At 53.8% G+C, this 21,375-nt stretch overlaps 1 protein-coding gene across 5 annotated transcripts in view; it reads left to right on the top strand.

Moving 5' to 3' along the window:
- The window catches only part of KDM4B (lysine demethylase 4B), a 177,022-nt gene that overhangs the window by 31,560 nt on the left and 124,087 nt on the right, over nucleotides 1-21,375 (top strand). For 4 of the 5 annotated variants that reach the window (XM_021676633.2, XM_021676631.2, XM_064382046.1 and 1 more), the window contains exon 2: nucleotides 18,531-18,613. The gene's annotated coding sequence lies outside the window, so the exon portion shown is untranslated. Of the gene's footprint in view, nucleotides 1-11,087; nucleotides 11,453-18,530; nucleotides 18,614-21,375 lie in introns of those variants that run through there. The other variant, XM_021676632.2, reaches the window with a different exon arrangement.

Raw genomic sequence — 21,375 nt, 5'->3', positions numbered from 1 at the left:
TGTAAGTATGGTTGGCATGTGACTTACAAACGTCCCTGCATGCTGCACCCCTGAAATGGCCTGTGTTGGTGTCGGCGCTCCTGGTCGCCACAGTGTCAGGCATAGATCTTTGCTTCTCAGTGGCTGCGCAGTCCTTTACTTCGGTGCAGATATGTGTAATTTACTTACCCATCCTCCTACTAATGAATGCCGACTTTTCTCTCTCTCTCTTTTTTTTTTAGACAGAGTCTTGCTCTGTAGCCCAGGCAGGAGTGCAGTGGTGTGAATTCGGCCCACTGCAACCCCCGCATCTGGTTCAAATGATTCTCCTGCCTCAGCCTCCTGAGTAGCTGGGATTACCACACTCAGCTAATTTTTGTATTTTTGGTAGAGATGGGGTTTTGCCATGTTGGTCAGGCTGATCTCAGACTCCTGACCTCAGGTGATCCGCCTGCCTTGGCCTCCCAAAGTGCTGGGATTACAGATGTGAGTCACCGTGCCCGGACCCACTTTTTTCTGTTTTAAACAATGCTGCTGCCAGCACCCTTGCTGCCAGGTCTTCTGGGTGAACTTTTATGAGTGGGGCTGCTCAGAGTGTGTGTACCTGTTTTGTTTTTATGCTTTTGAAACAGGGTTTTGCTCTGTTGTTCAGACTGGAGTGCAGTGGCCCGATCACAGCTCACTGCAGCCTCCACCTCCTGGACTCTTGCTTCAGCCTCCCAGGTTGCTGGGACCATGTGTGTGTGCTACCACGTCTGGCTAATTTTTTTTTTTAGTAGTGATGAGGTCTTGCTGTGTCGTCCAGGCTGGAGTTTATTTTGAAGCATGTTGCTCAGCCATCTCCCGAAAGGTGGTCTGAATTTGCGCCCCCGCAGTGGTGTGGGCCAGTCACTGTGCTGGGGGCGGCTCTGGTCTCTGCCCCTCCTTATAATCCATTTTCTCGTGTCGGTTCTTGTTTGAGTTGCCAGTTCATAGCCTTTCCCTGCTTGTTCATTTGGCGTGTTTTTTTTCTTGACTTAAAAAAAAATCCCAGGCCGGGTGCAGTGGCTCACACCTGTCATCCCAGCACTTTGGGAGGCCGAAGTGGGTGGATCACGAGGTCAGGAGTTCGAGACCAGCCTGGCCAATATGATGAAACCCTGTCTCTACTAAAAATAAAAAATTAGCCAGTTGTGGTGGCGTGCTCCTGTAGTCCCAGCTACTTGGGAGGCTGAGGCAGGAGAATCACTTGAATCTGGGAGGCAGAGGTTGCAGTGAGCCGAGATCGCACCACTGCACTTTAGCCTGGGCGACAGAGTGAGACTCTGTCTCAAAAAAAAAAAAGAACAACCCCAGAGTTTCTCAGATGCGGCACTCTTGCTGTCTTGAGCTGGGTCATTCTCTGGAGTGAGGCTGTTCTGGGCCTGGCAGGGTCTGAGCAGCTTCCCTGGCCTCCACCCACTGCGTGCCAGGAACACCCCTAGTTGTGAAAACCACAGACCTACGCAGTCCTTCCAGTGTCCCCTGGGGTGAGAGCTGCGCGGTTGGGCAGTGTGGGTCTGGGGGAGTGGGTTCTTTGCATCCCTTGGCTTCTGCCCGCTCCATGCCGGGACCACCCTCAGTCGTTACAGCCACAGATGTCCCCAGACATTGCAAAGCGTTCCCTGGGGGGCACCATCAGCCTTGGCTGAGAACCCTGTTTTAGAATAGCCCTCTCTGTACTCGAGCTATTAGCACCCGATTGTGTCACCTTTTTTCTCAGCTCCTCGCTTGTCTTAGTTTTATTTTTGGTGCGTTGTTACATAGGGTGTTTCATGTTGCCAGATGTGTTCTTCCCTTTAGGGCTTCTGCGTTTGTGACCTGCTTAGAGAGATCTCCCCTGCCCTAGGAGTCCAGGAGTGTCGGCCTCTGGCCTGCTTCCGCTGTGTCCTTCTGTGGTTCATGAGGACCTGCGGGCGGGGTGGCAGGGTGGGCTGGGCTTTGTGTATCCAGCGTGTCTCTCCTCGCTCCTGTCGGCTGGGCCTGTGCACCAGTGGACGGCACCCAGGTCTGGAGATGCCTCCCTGGTTTTGGTCCCCAGTTGTTAGCTGTGTGATCTAGGGCAGGCCACTTCCTGCCTGTGCCTCAGTTTCCTCTCTAGTGCGCTGGAATAACTGTCCCTGCTTCCTCGGGTTGCTGGGCTGGTAAGCTGTGCCAGCCACTCAGAGCCATGCCTGCACTGGGGCTCCAGGACCCCATTGTCAGCCTCTTCATCCTTACTGTCAGGTCTGTTCCAAAGGCCACACACCCAGGAAAGACAGTGACGCTCCGGGAGGTCGCTGGAGCTGGCAGGCCCCAGGGCCAGGAGTGAGGGGCAGGTGCCCCACTCTGCCCTACCATCTCTCTCCACCCAGGCCGTGGGGCTCCCAGACAACCATGAAATTACAAGGCAGATTTATAGATGCATAGATTATTTTGTTAATGATTACGGTTCTAAATGGTTAATTGTGGAACATCAAAGACCTATAAGTAAGTGTGAGAGACGGACTGATCCTCACGTGACTCCTGGCTGGGTGGGAGCCTGCTGGGGGGCCCGAGGCCATGGGCATCCCCTGCTCTGTGTGGCTCCATCCCCTCACCTGGGGGTAGTGAGCGGACAGGGGGCCTTTGCCCATGGTGCTCCCCAGACCCTGATGAGTGCCTGGTGGAGATGAAGGTGGGCTACATCTCTCTTTGTGTGGAACATTCCAGAAGGAAGTACCAGGTAGCCAAGCCTGCATCTCTCATGGGTTTTCTTGGCTCTTCACCCAAACACTTCCCCCACTTTTTTTGGTTTTAATAATTTTTTTTGTACAAAATTTCAGACAGACCCTAAAGTTGCAAGAATAATAGGAAGCATTCCCAGGTACCTTTTACCCAGGATCCCCATGTGGCGACATTCACTGCTTTGCCTTTAATCCTTTCCTCTCATTCTCTCCCGGCTCTTCTTCCTGAACTGTCAGCCTGTGGCAGACATGAGCATCCCTTTACCTCTCCTCCAGTGTGTATTTCCCCTGGAATTTTCCTATCAAGTTATCAAAATCAGAAATTCACACTGATGAAATGAAATGTACAGACCCTGTTCTGACCTTGCAGTATGTCCTTCAGTATCAGAAGAGGATCCGGGATCCCACACGGCACTCACTTGTCCTGCCTGTCGGTTCCTTTTAACCTGGGGCTGCTCCTCAGTCCGTCTCTGGGTTGTCTGACTGATGTTTTGGGGATGTACGGGTCGTCATTCTGTTAAATGTCCCCCAGGTGGGTTTGTCTGATGGTTCTTCAGGACCAGATGCAGGCCACATCCTTTTGGCAGGAAAGTCCCGGAGCCGACGTTGGGTGCTTCTCAGTGCGCCCTGTCAGGAGGCCCATGGTGCTGATGTGTCCTGTTTCTGGTGATGCTAACCTCGATGCTTTGGTCAAGGTGGGCCTGCCCCAGTTTCCCACCCTAACGTTGCTCTTGTACCATTTGCACCTCCTGGGAAGGCCAGTGCAAACGCCGTTCCTCCTTAAACATTCACTGCTTGTCTCAGCAGACGTTGATTCTTGCCAAGTGGTGGTTGTCCAGTCGCATCATTTCTTTAGCATTTGTTAGTTGGCGTCTCCTTTACAGGACAGCTGTCCCTTGTTCCTTCCTTCCTTCTATTAGGGTGGGCTTATGGATTCCTACTTTGTTCAGTGCGTCACAATGCACTGTCATCACGATCGATCTGATTGCTCAAATGGCCCCAGGTTTTTCCAGAGAGAGCCCTATCAAGCTGGCTCCTGGGCCACTTGACATGACCCCACCCTGCTCTGAGCCCTTCCCAACTTTTTGGCCCTGGGATGCTCCCAGCTCATCCTGTAGTCTCCCTCCCTGTGGTTGATCCTGGGATTGACCAATCTCCGAGGAGCCCTGGTTCTGTTTGTGGAGAATGCCACTGAGAAACCAAGATCCAGGTGCTCCGTGTGCTCATTGCTACTGGGATGTCATTGCTTCTAGGTCCTCTAATCAGACGGAGCTGGGAAGTGGATGTGTGTACATCTTACACACATACACATTAGTGTGTGGGTATGTGAGTACATATACACACACACACACACACACAGACACGTGGCATCTGTATGCATCTCTGTATTCATCCATCCACCCACCCACTCATCCACCCATCTGCTCACTTATTCATCTCTCCACCTGTCTGTCTATCCATTCATCCTCATCCATCCATCCACCCACCCACCCATCCATCCATGCATCCATCCATGCATCCATCCAACCATCCATCCATCCATCCATCCACCTGTCCATCCATCCATCCATCCATCCACCCACCCACCCACCCACCCACCCATCCATCCATGCATCCATCCATGCATCCATCCATTCATCCATCCATCCATCCATCCATCCATCCATCCATCCATCCACCTGTCCATCCATACATCCTTCCATCTGTTCATTCACTTATCCATCCATCCATTCATCCATCCATCCGTCCACCTGTCCATCCATCCATCCATCCATCCATTCATCCATCCATCCATTTCATTCACTTATCCATCCATTCATCCATCTGTCCGTTCACCCCTCCCTCCCTCCCTCCCCATGAATGCCCCTGAGTTCACACTGAAACCTCTAGTGCTAGCCCCACACCCAGGGTCCTTTGCCATCTTTCCCCATCCTTATTTGCAACTCCCTTGGCTGACAGTGAGAATCCACCCACTGCCTACCATAAAAGCACCTCCAGGGTAGAAGCCATTATTTCTTTTATCTTTATCTCAAAGACGTACAGTCCTAAACTGTATTAAAAAGTTTATATGGGGCCGGGCGCGGTGGCTCACGCCTGTAATCCCAGCACTTTGGGAGGCCGAGGCGGGTGGATCACGAGGTCAAGAGATCGAGACCATCCTGGTCAACACGGTGAAACCCCGTCTCTACTAAAAATACAAAAAATTAGCTGGGCATTGTGGCGCGTGCCTGTAATCCCAGCTACTCAGGAGGCTGAGGCAGGAGAATTGCCTGAACCCAGGAGGCGGAGGTTGCGGTGAGCTGAGATCGCGCCATTGCACTCCAGCCTGGGTAACAAGAGCTAAACTCCGTCTCAAAAAAAAAAAAAAAACTTTATATGGATTAGTTCTTCCATTTCCCCCCCTTCTTTACTGTGGTTATATTGTTTGCTTAAAATAGGGTTTGTTTTACTTGTTTTTGTTTGTGTTTTGCATAAGGACTTTTCTCCTCAACTCTTGCTGCTCTTATTTACTTACTGACTGATTCCTTGATGCAACATACTTAATTTAGTGTATGGAACGTTAGCATGGTTCCAAAGTCAGGACTGTACAAGGCGTGGGGGGAGAAGGGTCACCCACCACCGCCTTCTTCCTCCCCATTCCCACTGTCCCCTGCAGGAAGGGAATCTCATTAGTCTCTGGCTCAGCCTTTCAGGGCAGCTCAAAGAAGCAGGTGTGTATTTTTTTTTTTCTGAGACAGAGCCTCACTCTGTCGCCCAGGCTGGAGTGCAATGGCGCAATCTTGGCTAACTGCAACCTCCGCCTCCTGGATTCAAGCAATTCTCCCAGCTCAGCCTCCCGAGTAGCTGGGATTACAGACACCTGCCATCATGCCTGGCTAGTTTTTCTTTTTGTGGAGACAGGGTTTCACCATGTTGCCCAGGCTGGTCTTGAGCTTCTGACCTCAGGGGATTCACCAGCCTCGGCCTCTCAAAGTGCTGGGATTACAGGTTTCACCCACTGCCCCTGTCCTGCAGATGTGTATTTTTTAATGTCCCCTTTTTTTTTTTTTTGAGACAGTCTTTCTCTGTTGCCCAGGCTGGACTGCAGTGGTATAATCACAGCTCATTGCAGCCTCCACCTCTTAGGTTCAAGTGATCCTCCCACCTCAGCCTCCTGAGTAGCTGAGACCACAGGTATGTGTCACCATGCCCGGCTAATTTTTGTATTTTTTTGTAGAGAAATACAGGGTCTTGCTGTGTTTCCCAGGCTGGTCTCAAGCTCCTGGGCTCAAGTGATCTGCCCACGTTGGGCTCCCAAAGTACTGGGATTACAGGTGTGAGCCACTGCACCCAGCCTAAAGTCCTTTTTTTTCCCATGCAAAGGTGGCACTGTGCTCTGTTTGCTTAGCCGCGTGTCCTGGAAAGTACTTCGTTGGGCAGGGAGCTCTTCCCGGCTCCTCCGCACAGCTGCGTAGTGTTCCCTGCAGGGACGCAGCGAAGTCCACCCAGCGGCTCTCCTGCGTGCATGCATTTAGTTTGTTTGCAGGTCTTACAGTGGCCAGCTGTGCTGCTGTGAGTAACCTGGTGTCTATGGATTTTCATATTGGTGGAAGGGTGTCTTCAGGGTAGACTTCCACAAGTGGGATTGCCGGGCCAAGAGAAGTGCAGACGTACTTTGTTAGCTTTTGCCAAGCACCCACGTAAGTCCTGTTCTGCCAGTTGTGTCCCCGCCAGCTGTGTCGGCTGGGAGGGTCTGGTTCCCCCGCCTCGCCAGCAGAGTGTGCTGTTCCACGTCTAAAAGACCAGTCCCAGTGCTGAGAAACGGGAGCTCAGTGGTTTTAATTATTGTTCCTGTAGTTATGAGTGGTGATGAACAGCTTGCTATGATTAAAGCTGTGAACTGTCTCTTCCTGCTTTTCACTTATTTTTTCTGTTGGATATTTGGCCTTTTCCCCCTAACTTAATACTCCAACATGTAAACCTTTGTGGTATGTATTACAAATATTTTCTTTCTTTTCTTTTTTTTTTTTCTTTTGGATACCGAGTCTTACTCTGTTACCCAGGCTGGAGTGCAGTGGCACAGTCTCGACTCACCGCAACCTCCGCCTCCTGGGTTCAAACGATTGTCCTGCCTTAGCCTCCGAGTAGCTGGGACTGCAGGCATGTGACACCACACCTGGTTAATTTTTGTATTTTTAGTAGAGATGGGTTTTGCCATGTTGGTCAGGCTGGTCTCAAACACCTGACCTCAGGTGATCCACCCACCTCGTTCTCCCAAATTGCTGGGATTACAGGCGTGAGCCACCATTCTCAGTGCAAATATTTTCTCTGGGTCTCTGGATTACCTTTTGATTTTGTTATTGGTGTTTTGTTTTCTTTTGCCTTGTAGAATGTTTCACCCCCCACCCCTCCCCTCCCCTCCCCTCCCCTCCCCTCCTCTCCCCTCCTCTCCCTTCCTCTCCCTTCTTCTCCCCTCCTCTCCCTTCCTCTCCCTTCCTCTCCCCTCCCCTTCTCTCCCCTCCCCTCCTCTCCCCTCCCCTCCTCTCCCTTCCTCTCCTTTCCTCCTCTCCCCTCCCCTACTCTCCCCTCCTCTCCCCTCCTCTCCCTTCCTCTCCCTTCCTCTCCCTTCCTCTCCCCTCCCCTCCTCTCCCTTCCTCTCCCCTCCCCTTCTCTCCCCTCCCCTCCTCTCCCCTCCTCTCCCTTCCTCTCCCTTCCTCTCCCTTCCTCTCCCTTCCTCTCCCCTCCCCTTCTCTCCCCTCCTCTCCCTTCCTCTCCCTTCCTCTCCCTTCCTCTCCCTTCCTCTCCCTTCCTCTCCTTTCCTCTCCCCTCCCCTTCTCTCCCCTCCTCTCCCCTCCTCTCCCTTCCTCTCCCTTCCTCTCCCTTCCTCTCCCATCCCTTTCTCTCCCCTCCTCTCTCTCTCCCTTTCCTTTCTTTCATTTTTTTCTTTTTTCTTTGTTTTTCTTTTTTCTCTTTCTTTCCAGATGAGGTCTCACTTATGTTGCCCAGGCTGGTCTCAAACTCTTGGGCTCAAGCAGTCTTTCTGCTTTGGCCTCCCAAGCAGCTGGAATTACAGGTATGAACCACCCACCTGGCTGATTAAAAAATAAAGTCAGCTGGGCATGGTGGCTCACACCTGTGGTCCCAGGACTGTGGAGGGTCACTTGAGCCCAGGAGTTTGAGACCAGCCTGGTCAACATGGTGAGATCCTCCATCTCTACAAAAAAGAAAGGAAAAAAAGTTAGCTGGGCGTGGTGGTGTGTGCCTGTGGTCCCACTTACTCAGGAGGCTGAGGTGGGAGGATTGCTTGAGCCCAGGAGTTCAAGGCTGCCGTGAGCTATGACCACACCACTGTACTCCAGCCTGGGTGACAAAGTGAGACCCTGTCTCAAAAGTCACATTTCTGAGCATTTACTTTCTTTGGCTCTCAGTTAGAGTTGTGGTTGGAAAGCCCTTTCCGCCTCTGGGGCTGGAGAGGAGTTTCCCTCGCTTTCTTGTGGCGCGCGTATGATTTCCTCATTTATATTCAACGTTCTGATTCTACCCCCGTTCATTCTCACCGATGGCGTGAGCTGGGGACCTCACTTTATTGTTTTCTGAACGGCTGCCCAGTTGTCCCAGCTCCACTGATTAAAAAATCCCTGCTTGGACCAGGTACATTGGCCCACACCTGTAATCTCAGCACTTTGGGAGGCTGAGGCAGGTGGATCCCTTGAGGTCGGGAGTTTGAGACCAGCCTGGCTAATATGGTGAAACCCCGTCTCTACTAAAAATACAAAAATTAGCTGGGCATGATGGCAGATGCCTGTAATCTCAGCTACTCAGGATGCTGAGGCAGGAGAATTACTTGAATCTGAGCAGAGATCATGCCAGCACTTTGGGGGGCCAAGGTGGGCAGATCATGAGGTCAGGAGATCAAGACCAGCCTGGCCAACTTGGAGAAACCCTGTCTCTACTAACAAACTACAAAAATTAGCTGGGCGTGGTGGCACATGCCTGTAATCCCAGCTACTAGAGAGGCTGAGTCAGAAGAATTGCTTGAACCTGGGAGGTGGAGAGTGCAGTGAGCTGAGATCACACCATTGCACTCCAGCCTGAGCAATGAGAATGAAACTCCGTCTCAAAAAAAAAAAAAAAAAAAAGGTCCCTGTTTAACCCCTGTGCCTGGCCTTCCTCATCTCCGCACAGCAGGTCTGCCCCCTGGGTTGTTGGCCACGGTTGGGTGCTTGGCTGCGTGAGAATACTCTGTCCCCTGCCTGGGTGCATCAGGCTTCTCTCTGTGTCCTGTTTGGTATTATCTTTTAGGGTTTGTGCATTTCTCTGTGTCCTTCGGTGCACAAATGCTTCTTTGCAGTTAATATGTGGCAGTAATGCTGGCACTGGGCACAGCTAGGGCGGTGGATGGCTTGTGTCCTAGAGGGCAGGTGTGCTGTCAGGGACTTGGGGGTGAGGTTAAGGATTCTCCTAAGTCCTTTTCTTCTGGGGAAAGAGACTCACGGGAACCCCTCCATTGCAACGGCCTCGCCACTTCCACACACCAGCCCCTGGCCCTTCCCACCATTTGCTTACCCATGCTCCCACAGTCGCGGCCCTTGCCCTGCCACGGGCCCTTGCTCCCTCCTCACCCGGCCTGGAGAGCATGGCCCACAGTGGGCCTGTCCTCACCGCCATCCCGCCAGCTCCTTGGCCCTGCTCAGCCCTTGCTGACCCCCGGGCTCATCCACCTCTACCCACGATCTGGAGATGGATCGTCACAGGCACAGGGTCCAGGCCCCCCCAGCCCGGCAGCTTCCTAGAGCAGGGCTCTCAGCCTGGCGTGTTGCCTGGGGCGCTCGGCAGTATCTGGAAACAGCTGGGCCCTGTGAACCGGTGTACACATGCTGCCATGCACGTCTCAGAGCCCCCGTTTCATGTGGTTGAGGACGCTGGGCTGTAATATGCACCATGGCTCCGTGCCCACTGCCAGTGCCTGTACCCCGTGTGGTAAGCGTGAGAAGTCACCTGCAGAGGGGCAGGAAGGCGGTTATATTTTATAAATCCTAAGGAGAATCCTAAGTCCTTTTCTTCTGGGGGAAAGAGACTCACGGACACCTTCCATTCTAACCAGGAGTGTCCCGGGCAAAGTGAGACGAGCCGGTCCCCCCCTGCTCAGTCCCCCACGTCCCGTGCAGCGTCTTCCTTTTCCACATGCTCGTGTGTGCTGGGCTGTCCTGCAGCCGTCACTTGGCGGGTGGGGGCTCACCGCTGGGGGCCCTGTCCGGGACTGGGATCCAGCATGTATCTCAGAGACGTGTCTATGCAGCCCGCCCCGTGGCTGCTTGTGGAGTTGATGGCAGACTTCTGTCACCCCCTGACATCCGAGGCTAGAGGAGCGGCCTGTAGAGGGTGTTGGTGGCCAGGTAGGACCAGCATGGAGAACACAGTTGCCCGGGAGCAGTGGGTGGGAAGGGGCAGGCGCTTTCGAAAGAAGAGATGTTACCAAACTGTCCTTCCCAGCGGTGCTGCCAGGCCACTGGGGCATAGGTCGGTGAGGGCGCCTGTTACTCCATGGCCTCTGCGACCTCCCGTGTCACTGGACTTGCTGGTCTGTGCCTGAGCAAGTCTCCTGAGTGACAAGATGGTGACAGCTGCCACTTGGGGGGGTGCATGGTGTGCCTGGCTCTCCCTCAAATGCTTTACGTCTGCCACCTCATTGAGTCTCCCGAAGACCCCATGAGGAGGGTGTTAACATGGGGAGCCCCCTTTACAGATGAGGAAACTGAGGCCCAGAAGTGGGGTCCTCGCCATCCTCTGGGCCTTATGGTGGGCGGTGGGGGCTCACCTTCCTGTATTTGGTGTGGATATGCAGAGGTTCCAGCACTGTTTGTTGAAACACCTTTTCTTTCTGCATTCAGAGGACCAGGTCTTGGGGACCTGTGCTCTGTACCATATCCCCACCCAGGACCTCCCTCTAAGAGCAATCTTAGAGGATACAGGGCCACAGCGGGAAGGTCCCCCTGTTCCCTAGCAGGTGCCTTGCCACACAGCTGGGAGGGATGCGGGGTAGAGAGTCCCCCTTGGCGCTGGCCCTGGGAGTCTAAGTGGTGTGGGGGACAGGGGTCGCCCCTGCAGTTACAACGTCCTCCTCTGGCAGAGGCGAGTGGTGATGCTGGGTCACGAGAGGTGGCTTCTCGCCCCTGTGATCTCGCACTGCACCCTGGGGCCTCCATCACCTGATCTGGGGGCTGTGGGGGTCCCGGGAGAGGGAGAGCTGGGGAACGCAGCAAAGTTCTCTCAGGACTGGAATGTGAATGGCAGCTCTTGGCCAGGCTCTGCCATGTCAGAGAGGGTTCTGGAAGGTCCCGGAAGCCACCTGGTCCCACGCTCGTCTCGGCATGGCTTTGACCTCTCCTTTTCTCCCTTGCTTCGCTGCTGTGATGTCAAGCGTCTCTTCCTGTGACTGTTGACTCCTCTTGCATCTTCTCTGGAGAAATGTCTGCTCCATCCTTTGCCCATGTTTTCTGTTAGGTTGTTTGTCTTTTGTTAAGTTGCAAGAGTTGTTGATATAGTCTGGATACAAATTCCTTGTCAGGTAATGATTTGCAAGTACTTTCTCCTATTTTGTACGTTGTCTTTTCACTTTCTTTCTTTCTTTTTTTTTTTTTTTTTGAGACAGAGTATTGTTCCATCACCCAGGCTGGAGTGCAGTGGCGCAAACATAGCTCACTACAGCCTCCAACTCCCAGGCTCAAGCGATCCTCCCATCTCAGCCTCCCGAGTAGCTGGGACTACTGGTGTGTATCACAATGCCTGGCTGATTTTTTTCTTCTTTATTTTTTGTAGAGATGGTATCTTGATGTGTCGCCTAGTCTGGTCTTGAACGCCTTTGCTCAAGTGATCTTCCCACCTCAGCCTTCCAAAGTTCTGGGATTACAGACGTGATCTGCCATGCCCTGCCAAGTTGTTTCACTTTTTTGAGGCCTATGCAAACAATTTTTCTTTTCCCACATGCACTTTTGATGTTATAGTTAGAAACCATGCCTGATCCAAGGTCACGAAGGTTTAATCCTATGGTTTTCCTAAGAGTTGGATAGCTCTGAGCTGGGTATAGTAGCTCACATCTATATGCCCAGTGCTTTGGAAGGCTGCATTGGGAGGACTGTTTGAGGCCAGGAGTTTGAGACCAATGTGGGCAACATAGCAAGATACTGTTGTAATGTTTACTCAAAAAGTTTAGAGTTTTATAGTTTGGGCACTTACATTTAGATCTATGACCTATTTGGAATTAGTATGAATATATGGTGTGAGGTAGGGGTCCACCTTCATTTTTGTGTGTGTGAATATCCAGCTGTCCCAGCAGTATTTGTTGAAAAAAACTGTTCTTTTTCCATTGAGTGGTCTTGGCACTGTTGTTGGAAATCACCTGCCTTTAAGTGTGTGGGTTTATTTCTGGACTCTGAGTTTTCTCCTGTTGATCTGATGTCTGCCCTTATGCCAGTATCATGCTGTCTTGATTACTGTAGGTTCATCACCGTGAATTATTTTTTGTCTAGTCTTGAGTATAGATGTTAAGGAAAAATAATGTGGTTCCTACATGAACATGTAGGGACCCAGATTAGCTGATGAGACTATAGCCTTCTTATTTGGGATTCAGAAAACCCTGGCTGTTTGCTGCCTTCTTTTTTTTTGGAGACAGAGTCTCACTGTGTTGCCCAGGCTGGAGTGCAGTGGCGCGATCTCAGCTCACTGTGGCCTTTGCCTCTGGGATTCAAACAATTCTCCTGCCTCAGCCTCCCTAGTAGCTGGGACTACAGGTGGGCGCCAGCATGCCCAGCTAATTTTTGTATTTTTAGTAGAGATGGGTTTCACCGTGTTGGCAAGGCTGGGCTTGAACCCCTGACCTTGGGTGCTCTGCCCACCTTAGCCTCCCAGAGTGTTGGGATTACAGGCGTGAGCCACTGTACCCAGCCTATAGATTCTGTTAGAATTCCACCGGTTTTTCCAACAGCGTCCTTCCTGGTCCAGGACCTCATCCAGGACCCCACTTGGCATTTAGTCTCATAGGCTCCTCCGGGCGTGTCAAGGCCTCCCTCTTGTCTTGACTTTCATGATCTTGGCGCTTCTGAAGAGCACTGGGTAGCTGTTTTGTAGAATGAGCTTCCCTTGGCTTTCAGATGTTTTCTCGTGGTTAGCCTGGGGCTCTGGACTTTCTGGAAGTGCACCATAGGGCCGACGTTGCTCTTTCCCCGTGCAGCGTATCAGGAGGTGCGTGTGGCTGGTGCGGCTCAGTGTGGTGATGTTGACCGTGGCCGCCTGGCTGAGGCATTGGCCAGGTTTCTCCACTGCAGAGTTACTCCTTTTCCCTTCGGGACTTGGAGCCTGTGAACACGTCCTGTTCCTTCAGCTTTTGCCTGTCCATATTTGCATCTCTGCGTGGCTCTTTCCTGCAGGAATTATGCCCGTGGTGTTGGAATGGTGATTTCATGTTAGGCTTATTCCTTTGACACTTACGAAGGAGAATTCTTCTGTGGAGGAGAGTTGGCCCTCTTCCCCATTTATGGATTGCATTTTATTTATTTATTTATTTTTGAGACAGGGTCTCACGCTGTCGCCCAGGCTGGAGTGCAGTGGCACGGTCATAGCTCACTACAGCCTCAACCTCCTGGGATCAAGTGATCCTCCCACACAGCCTCCCAAGTAGCTGGGATTATAGGCGCCCACCACCACACCTGGCTAATTTTTGTATTTTTAATAGAGGCGGGGTTTTGCCATGTTACGCAGGCTGGTTTCGACCTCCTGACTGCAAGTGATCCACCTACTTTGGCCTCCCAGAGTGCTGGGATCACAGGCGTGAGCCACCACTCCTGGCCCTTGATTGCGTTTTATATGTTCTCTCCAGAAAGCTGTCTGTGTGTGTGTTTTATTCTGTGCCTTGTAACGTGATGCTGGCATTCATCTTGGTGCTCAGGTGGTCCTCATTTTGGCCATTGGGAGCCCCTCCTGTGTCCTTTCTGCCCGCTTCCGTCCTGTCAAGCCTTCTCTTCCTCTCTGGTCCTGCAGGACGGTCTGGGCTCATCTTGTATACTCCCCACCCCAGCCCTGGAATTGACCACCTCTCCTGCAAGGAGCCCTGGTTCCTCAGAGTGGGGATGAGATTCACACACCGTGGCCTGGGTGCTGGCCGTGCTTGATGCTGTTGGGGCATCATTGCTTCTGGATTCTCTCTGCCGACAGGGCTTGGAAATAGGAATGCTAACCCATGTGTCTATCTCACTGTCTGTCTCTTTCAAAGCTCCTGAGTTCCTGCTCATAGGGCGTAGAGTGTTCATGTCGTGGGTCTGTCTGAGGCTTTGGGTGGGCATCCCTGACCTGCAAGGGATAGACAGAGTTCCTTGGAGAAAGGAGGATCTTCCTGTGGGGCTAAGGACGTGGCTGGGAGGCAGGAAATGACCTGTCCTTTTTGAAGGCTACCTGGGGCTTGTGGCCATGGGAGAGGCGGACTGGGCCAGGCATTGAGCCGTCCTGGGTCAGGTAACTTTGGCAGGCGTGCAAGTGAGAGGACCCTTCCTTCTGGTTCAGAGACTGCTGTTTTGGAGCTCGGGCCCAGCCCCAGGGCAGGAGGTGGGCAATGTGGTCTGGTGGGGTCCCAGCCTTCTGAACCCACCCGAGGGCTGGCCCTGGGGGCTCTGGTGACTGGCAGCCCCATGGCCAAGAGCAACTCCCTTTGCGGGGTTCTTGGGCGGCCAAGTCCTGGGGTTGCTGGGCCTTTGTGCTGTGGCACCGCTGTCTCCCCCTGGATTCCCGCTGGTGGTCTCTTCTGCCCCACCTTCCGGGCTTGTGGGAGGGGCTCGCAGAGTCTGCACCGCATCTCCGGCTCCCTCAGCACCTGTGCCCTCGGGGTCAGCTCGTGCAGGGCAGCAGCGCAGCTCGTGCTTTTTTGGGGGTGTTGGTGTCCGCTGCCTGGGCTGTCACTGCAGGCTTCTGTCATGCTGCAGTGGGCTCCCCTTGCCAGTTCTATTCCTAGTGCCCCAGATCTGCCCAGAAGCCGCAGCAAGCTCAACGCGCTGGGCCCATGGCAGGACGCGGCCAAACCTAGAGCACCTGGGTCTTCCCCTCCCCGCAATTAACAGAACTTATTTTTGGAGCAGTTTTAGATATACAGAGAAACTGGGCAAGTGGTGGTGAGAGTTCCCTTCTGTCCCCACCCCCGCCCGCTTTCCTTATGGGAACATCCTGCCTAGCTCGCTGGCGAGTTTGTCTCCTGATGGCTGATACTGACACATTGTTAATGACAGTTCACACTTCACTGGGATTGCCTCTGCTCTTCCCTAATGGCCTTTTTCTGTCCCAGGGCCCCTGCCGGGATCCCTCCTCAGGCTTCTCTGGGCTGGGACCGTTCCCCACATGTTCTCTGTGTTTTGTGCCCGGACGGTGTTGGAGGGGGGTGGCCAGGCAGATGGTAGGGTCCCCCTCGACTGGGGTGTGTCTGGTGTTTTGCTCAGGTGAGCACAGGGTGGAGACTGTTGGGAGGACCTCAGCGGTAAGGGCCCTTCTCGTGACATCATGGCGAGCATCAGGACGTGGGCCATCGGCAGGACTGGGTTGGAGCCGTGCAGCCGTTGCTGCTGCCCTGACAGCCTGGCTGCAGGGGTTCCTCAGCCTCTCCCTGGGACACTGTCCCCCAGCTTCCCATCCGAGCGTTCCTGGATCCCTGCACAGCCCATGCATAAGGAATGGAGAGCTGCCCGGGCCCGACCCCTCATCCTCCCTCCCGGAGGGCAGCGGAGACGGCCTAGCCCGGCCTCTCATCCGTTGTGGATGGGGCCAGGGTGGACAGAGGCCTAGGCTCGGCTGTGCCTTGAAAACTGGGGCCCAGCCTCAGCCCCAGAGCCTCCAGCCTCCCAGCTTGGAGCAGGCACTTATGGGGCCCCAGAGAGGAGGGCAGAAGGACCTGTGGTCTCAAGCAGCCTCGGGGCAGTACCGGGCTGGGGTCTGTCCAACTGAGAGCCTCAGTGTCTGGTGGCTTCCCTGCCTTCTGGACCACGTGCTGAGGGCGGGGGTGGCCTGTCGTGCAGCGGGGGAGACAGCTGTGCAGAGACAGTTACGCGTGGCAGAGGAAACCCAGGATCCTGTGGGGACCTGTTGGCAGCCAGAAGCAGTGGGTCACAGCAGAGAGGTCTGGGAGTCTTCTGGGAGTGGAAAGGCACTCGCCTCCCCTGAGGACAGGGAGGTGCCCTTTGCTGCTGTGACAAATGACCACAGGCACGGCGGCTGAAGACAGCACCAGTTCATTCTCTCCCATGCCCGGGGGAGTCTGGGGCAGTCTCCCTGGGCTAAAATCACGGTGCGGGCAGGACTGTTCCTTCCGGAGGCTCCCAGAGAGGGTCCATTCCTTTACTTTCCCAGCGTCTAGAGACGCCCGCAGCCCTTGGCTTGGGGCCCTTCCCCCCTTCACAGCCACAGCACAGCAACCTCTTCCAGGCTCTGACTCACCCTCCGTCCGGTCTCCTCTCACGAGGACGCTGTGAAGAGATTCAGCTCCCTGATCCTCCGCTATCTCAAGATGCCTAACTCAGTCTCATCCGCAAAGTCCCTGTTGCCGTGAAAGGTGAAATAGTCCCAGGGTCTGGGGTTAGGATGGTGACGTCTTTGGGAACCATTGTTCTGCCGGCCGCAGCTGTGTGGAGGGATTCCTGAGTGCTCAGGTCCTCGGGTTCAGCTGGTGACAGTGTCAGGGGCCGGCCTGGGCACGTGGGAGAGGTGGTGAAACCCTTTGCAGGGCACTTGGCTGCTCAACTGGAGCAGGGGAAGAGGTGCAGCCCGTGGCCCAGCACCTGCTCCTTCGTACCTGGGGTGTGGCCTGTGGGAAGATACCGTAGTCGGATGAATGAGCCGTGCCCAGTGATTTTAAAAAGCAGATTAAAATAACATAGAGAATGTCAGAGCTGTAGGGCATTTGTGAAACTTGCATTAATTATTTCTTTTTTGAGACAGGGTCTCACTCTGTTGCCCAAGCTGCAGCCTTGAACTCCTGGGCTCAGGTGATCCTGCTGAGGAGCTGGGACCACAGGCACGTGCTACCACGCCCTGCTGTTTTAAATGTTTTATAGAGACCCTATCTCACTATGTTGGCCAGGCTGTTGAGACTCTTGGCCTCAAGTCACCCTCCCTCCTCATCCTTCCAAAGTTCTGGCATTACAGGCATGAGCCACCACACCACTTGGTGTTGTTTATTTGTTTGTTTGTTATTTATTTTGAGACATAGTCTTGCTCTGTTGCCCGGGCTGAAGTGCAGTGGTGCGATCTTGGCTCACTGCAACCTCTGCCTCCTCGGTTCAAGTGATTCTCCTTCCTCAGCCTCCCAAGGAGCTGGGACTATAGGTGCCCACCACCACGCCTGGCTAATTTTGTGTATTTTTAGTAGAGATGGGGTTTTACCATGTTGGCCAGGCTGGTTTTGAACTCCTGACCTCATGATTTGCTCACCTTGGCTTCCCAAAGTGCTGGGACTACAGGCGTGAGCCACCATGCCCGGCCACTTGGTGTTACTTAAAGATCTTGGTGAGTAGTAAAAATTGTGCAACAGGCCGGGTGTTGTTGGATCGCGCCACTGCACTCCAGCCTGGAGGACAGAGTGAGACTCCAGCTCAAAAAAAAAAAAAAAAAGCGTACAACAAAACCAGGGCCCCAGGGGGTGAGCTTCTCTGCCCCAGAGGTCGGGCTCACTGAGGGGACCCTAGAGTTGCTTCTGAAATGTGAGTTGGCATTAGCTGAGCAGAAGGAAGCAGAGGGCAGCCTGAGCTGAGAGCCGGCACGGGCGGGGCTCTGAGACGGGGGCTCGAAGGCCTGGGCACCCACCGAGCCCCAGGTGTGCCAAGCCCAGTGGGAGGTACAGGTCAGATTGTGAAAGTCTTTTTTTTTTTTTTCCCCCGAGACATAGTCTTTCTCTGTCACCCAGGCTGGAGTACAATGGTGCAATCTCGACTCACTGCAACCTCCGCCCCCCTCTCAAGCGATTCTCAAGCGTCAGCCTCCCAAGTAGCTGGGAGTACAGGCATCCGCCACCATGCCTGGCTAATTTTTATATTTTCAGTAGAGACGGGGTTTCACCATGTTGGCCAGGCTGGTCTCGATCTCCCAACCTCAAGTGATCCACCTGCCTCAGCCTCCCAAAGTGCTGGGATTACAGGTGTGAGCCACCACACCCTTTTATAAAAGTCTTGATTTTGGCTGGGGCGTTGGCTGACACCTGTAATCCCAGTACTTTGGGAAGCCACGGCAGGAGGATCACTTGAGGCCAGGAGCTCAAGACCAGCGTGGACACTGTAGCGAGACCCTGTCTCTTAAGAAAGTAAAGAAGTCTTGGCGCCGCTTCCAAACCTTGGAGTTCCATCCCACATCCATCCTACCAGTGTCCCAGCGCCTCTGTGTCCAGGTCCAAGCTCGCTGCCTGGGCTGTGCCCTGGCCCCTGCGGGGTTGCAGCCCCTGCCCCTGCCTCCCTCTCTCCCTGTGCCCTGCCTCTTGGTGTGGCAGGGCTGGGGGCAAAACTTCTTGAAAATCTCTTAGTAGCTGTCTGTGTCTTAAGGCTTCCAGAAGCTTCTTTGGTTTCATTTGACTGTTCACGGGTGCTCTCGCTGCCTCAGCCCTGGTTTTTAGGTGCTGAGCCTAAAATGGGCCCTCATTGGAAACTTGACTGGGTAAAGTGCTTATAGTTACAGATTTTTGCGTTGTTAAAAATTGACAAGAATGTGGAACATCTGAATAAAGGCAAGTGTGCTTGTGCTGTGTGCAGCTGGCGGGAGTCGGATTTAGAATTAAAACTTGAGCATGCGATCAGTTTAGTTAATCATGCTTTTATTTGCACGTTTTAGGAACCGTCATCCTCACTGGAGGCGCCTGACAAATCCTAGCTAATTTTTGGAGCACCTCCACCTGGGAACCTCACCACCCGGAAGTAAGTAACACGGACCTGGCCTCCACGTGGCCCCACGGGACCAGGGCCTGGAAGGCTGTGGCCTCTTCCCTGGGTGGCCCGCCAGGGAGAAGGGGGTGGCCTGCCCGGCTCTGAATTCCTGGGACATCAGGAGCAAGCTGTGCTTGGACAGGAGCCTGCAGGCCACGGTAGGGAGGTTCCTCTGGAAGTTTTTGCAGGTCTGTCTGCTTTGGGCTTGCACCTTGCCCTTCGGCATCGAACCACCCAACCCTCACTTCACATTTCGGGAGACACTGGGGTCACCCAGGACCCACTGCCCTGTCTGCTTCATGAGTATCGGCCCTGGGGATACCTGGGTTCATGCACACTGCCAGAAGTGGGGAGCAGTTAGAGCAGGGGTCTCTAGAAATAGAGGCTCCTTTTTAAATGCCTTTGGGATAGTTCCGTGGCCTGGCTGCCCTGGGTTTTCTTGTGCCTTTCTTATAAGCCAAGGACGGCGGGTTTAAAGAGGTGCCTCTGGTGGCAGCCCAAGGGGCCACTCAGGAGAAGAGAGAGAGTGACCTCATCCCTTCTGGCCACGCCCACAAGGTGCGGATGACCTGCGGGAGGGCGTCAGATGTGGGGTGCGCAGTGCCCCGTCCTCCTGTTGAGGCAGAGGCGGTGGTGGCCCGCAGAGCACTGGGGAAAGCTCCGTCGGGTGCTGTGGCATCACTCTTGGAGTCTGCGCCGCTTCCCTGTGCAGAGGGAGGAATGTGCCTGTTCAGGGCCCCCTGTAACTAACAAGGGCGAGTGTGGACTTGAGCTGGGGCCCTTGCGCCATTTGTGGGTGCCATTTCTGTTCTGCCATGAATAGGACCTCGAGGAGGGTGGTAGAGCCCAGCCTCCCTTTGGAAGGCGTGAAATAAGGGAAGAGGCTCTGGGCACGTGATTGGCAAACTATGGTCCCTGGACCCAATCTGATCCCCTGTTTCTGTAAATAAAGTTTTATTGGCACGTGGCCGTGTCCATTCACCTGTGTATTGTCTCTGGCTGCCTGCTCCTCACGGTGGGAGGCGGGAATAGCTGGAGCGGAGGGCGTGGCCTGTGCATCCGAAGGTATTTCCTGTCTGGGCCTGTGCAGATAATCATGTACCTCCTTCGTCCTGGTTAACTTACTGCTGTCTGGGCAGGATGGACAAGTCCCTTGGTGACTTGGTTTGGAAATTGGCAGCTCTGTCTGTGCCTCCTGAAATCTTGCTTTTACCCTTCGACAGTCAATTTTCTAAAACTCAGCCGTTTTCTTTGTTCCAAAATTAACGTAGCACAAACCAAGTAAGCCACTTGCTCTGTCAGTTAGCTTTGTTTTTTTCTGAGATAGGGTCTTGCTCTGTTACCCAGGCTGGAGTGCAGTCACAGCTCACTGCAGCCTCCACCTCCTGGGCTCAAGTGATCCTCCCGCCTCAGCCTCCTGAGTAGCTGGTACTACAGGCGTGCACCACCACACCTGGCTAATTAAAAAAAGTTTTTTGTAGAGATAGGGTCTCTGCTGTGTTGCCCAGGCTGGTCTCAAGTTCCTGGCCTCAAGTGACGCTCCCACCTCGGGCTCCCAGCGTGCTGGGGTCGCGGGCATGAGTCACCTCATCCTGCTGCAGTTCACCACATAGCCCTTGATAAACCCACTTTATATCCGAAGGTGCTGAGTGCAGCGACCAGGAGGTGCTAGAAAGTACTCTGGGAGAGCACGGGAGACAGGAGCAAGGGAGCTGGGCACCTGCTTCCGAGGAGGACCTCAGGGCACACCGTGTGGGCTGGCTGTGGTTTGGCAGGGCCCCAGATAGGCGGCCTTCACTTCGTAAAAAGTAACTTTGATTGAGATGAAATTCACCCTTTAAAGGCTATAATTTGGAGATTGTTGGCATCACGCTAATTGCAGAGCATCTCATTGTCCCAGAGGAAGCTCTGTCCCCATCAACACTTGCTCCCCATCCTGCCCCCACGCCCAAAACCAGACATCCCCTTCCTGCCTGTGTGGCCCGGCCTGTCCTGGACAGCTCATGGAAATGGGATCGCGGACTGTGTGGCCTTTTGTGCCTGCGCCACTGCACTCCGGAGTTCCGGGCTGCAGAGCCGTGACTGCGCCACTGCACTCCAGCCCGGGCCGTACAGCAAGACCCTGTTTCACAAAATCAAATCGAATCAGTAAAACATGCCAAAGGGAAAGAGTAGCATGCAAGCTTGGCACAGGTTTTTAATTTAAGAGACTTGGCACATGTGTTTCATTGCCTCTGTCTGCTTTCCATAGGCCCCCAAGCAGGGAGGAGGTGTGATCGCCCATTTGTTTTCTCCTCTGCAGTTTGGGGGTCCTTGGTTGGAAGGTCTGGGCATTGAGCTTGGATCAAGCCCCTGGTTTTATGGACAGAGTTGAGTCGCCGGAGGTGGTGACTTGCGCCACGTTCCTTGTGAGGGTTTTGTTCCATGGCTCATTCATTCAGCATAGGTGGGTACTGTGTTCCCTCTAAGAGTGCGGCCCTGGTCCCTCGTCTCCTGGGGATTAGTGGCGGGCCCCGGGAGCTCTGGGTCTCATGCCTGTCCTTCCCTACGCCAGCTTTGCTGGGCACGCAGGGCATAGGGCACAGGACCTCTGCACAAGGGCCACCGTGCTCAGGCGTGGTTCACTCCTCATGGCTCACATCTTGTGGCTTTGTCTTGAGGCTGGTCTGCCTGCTTGTCTCACCACGCTTAGGTCTGAGTGTCTGAAGAAGTAACGAGCTGCAAACCTCATGACCTGACATTCCTGCCTTTCG

The sequence above is a fragment of the Aotus nancymaae genome, unplaced genomic scaffold, assembly GCF_030222135.1.
Source record: "Aotus nancymaae isolate 86718 unplaced genomic scaffold, 86718_ANA_hifiasm-v0.15.2.pri h1tg000028l, whole genome shotgun sequence".
Taxonomy (NCBI): domain Eukaryota; kingdom Metazoa; phylum Chordata; class Mammalia; order Primates; family Aotidae; genus Aotus; species Aotus nancymaae.
This window is presented reverse-complemented; position numbering and strand designations above follow the sequence as displayed.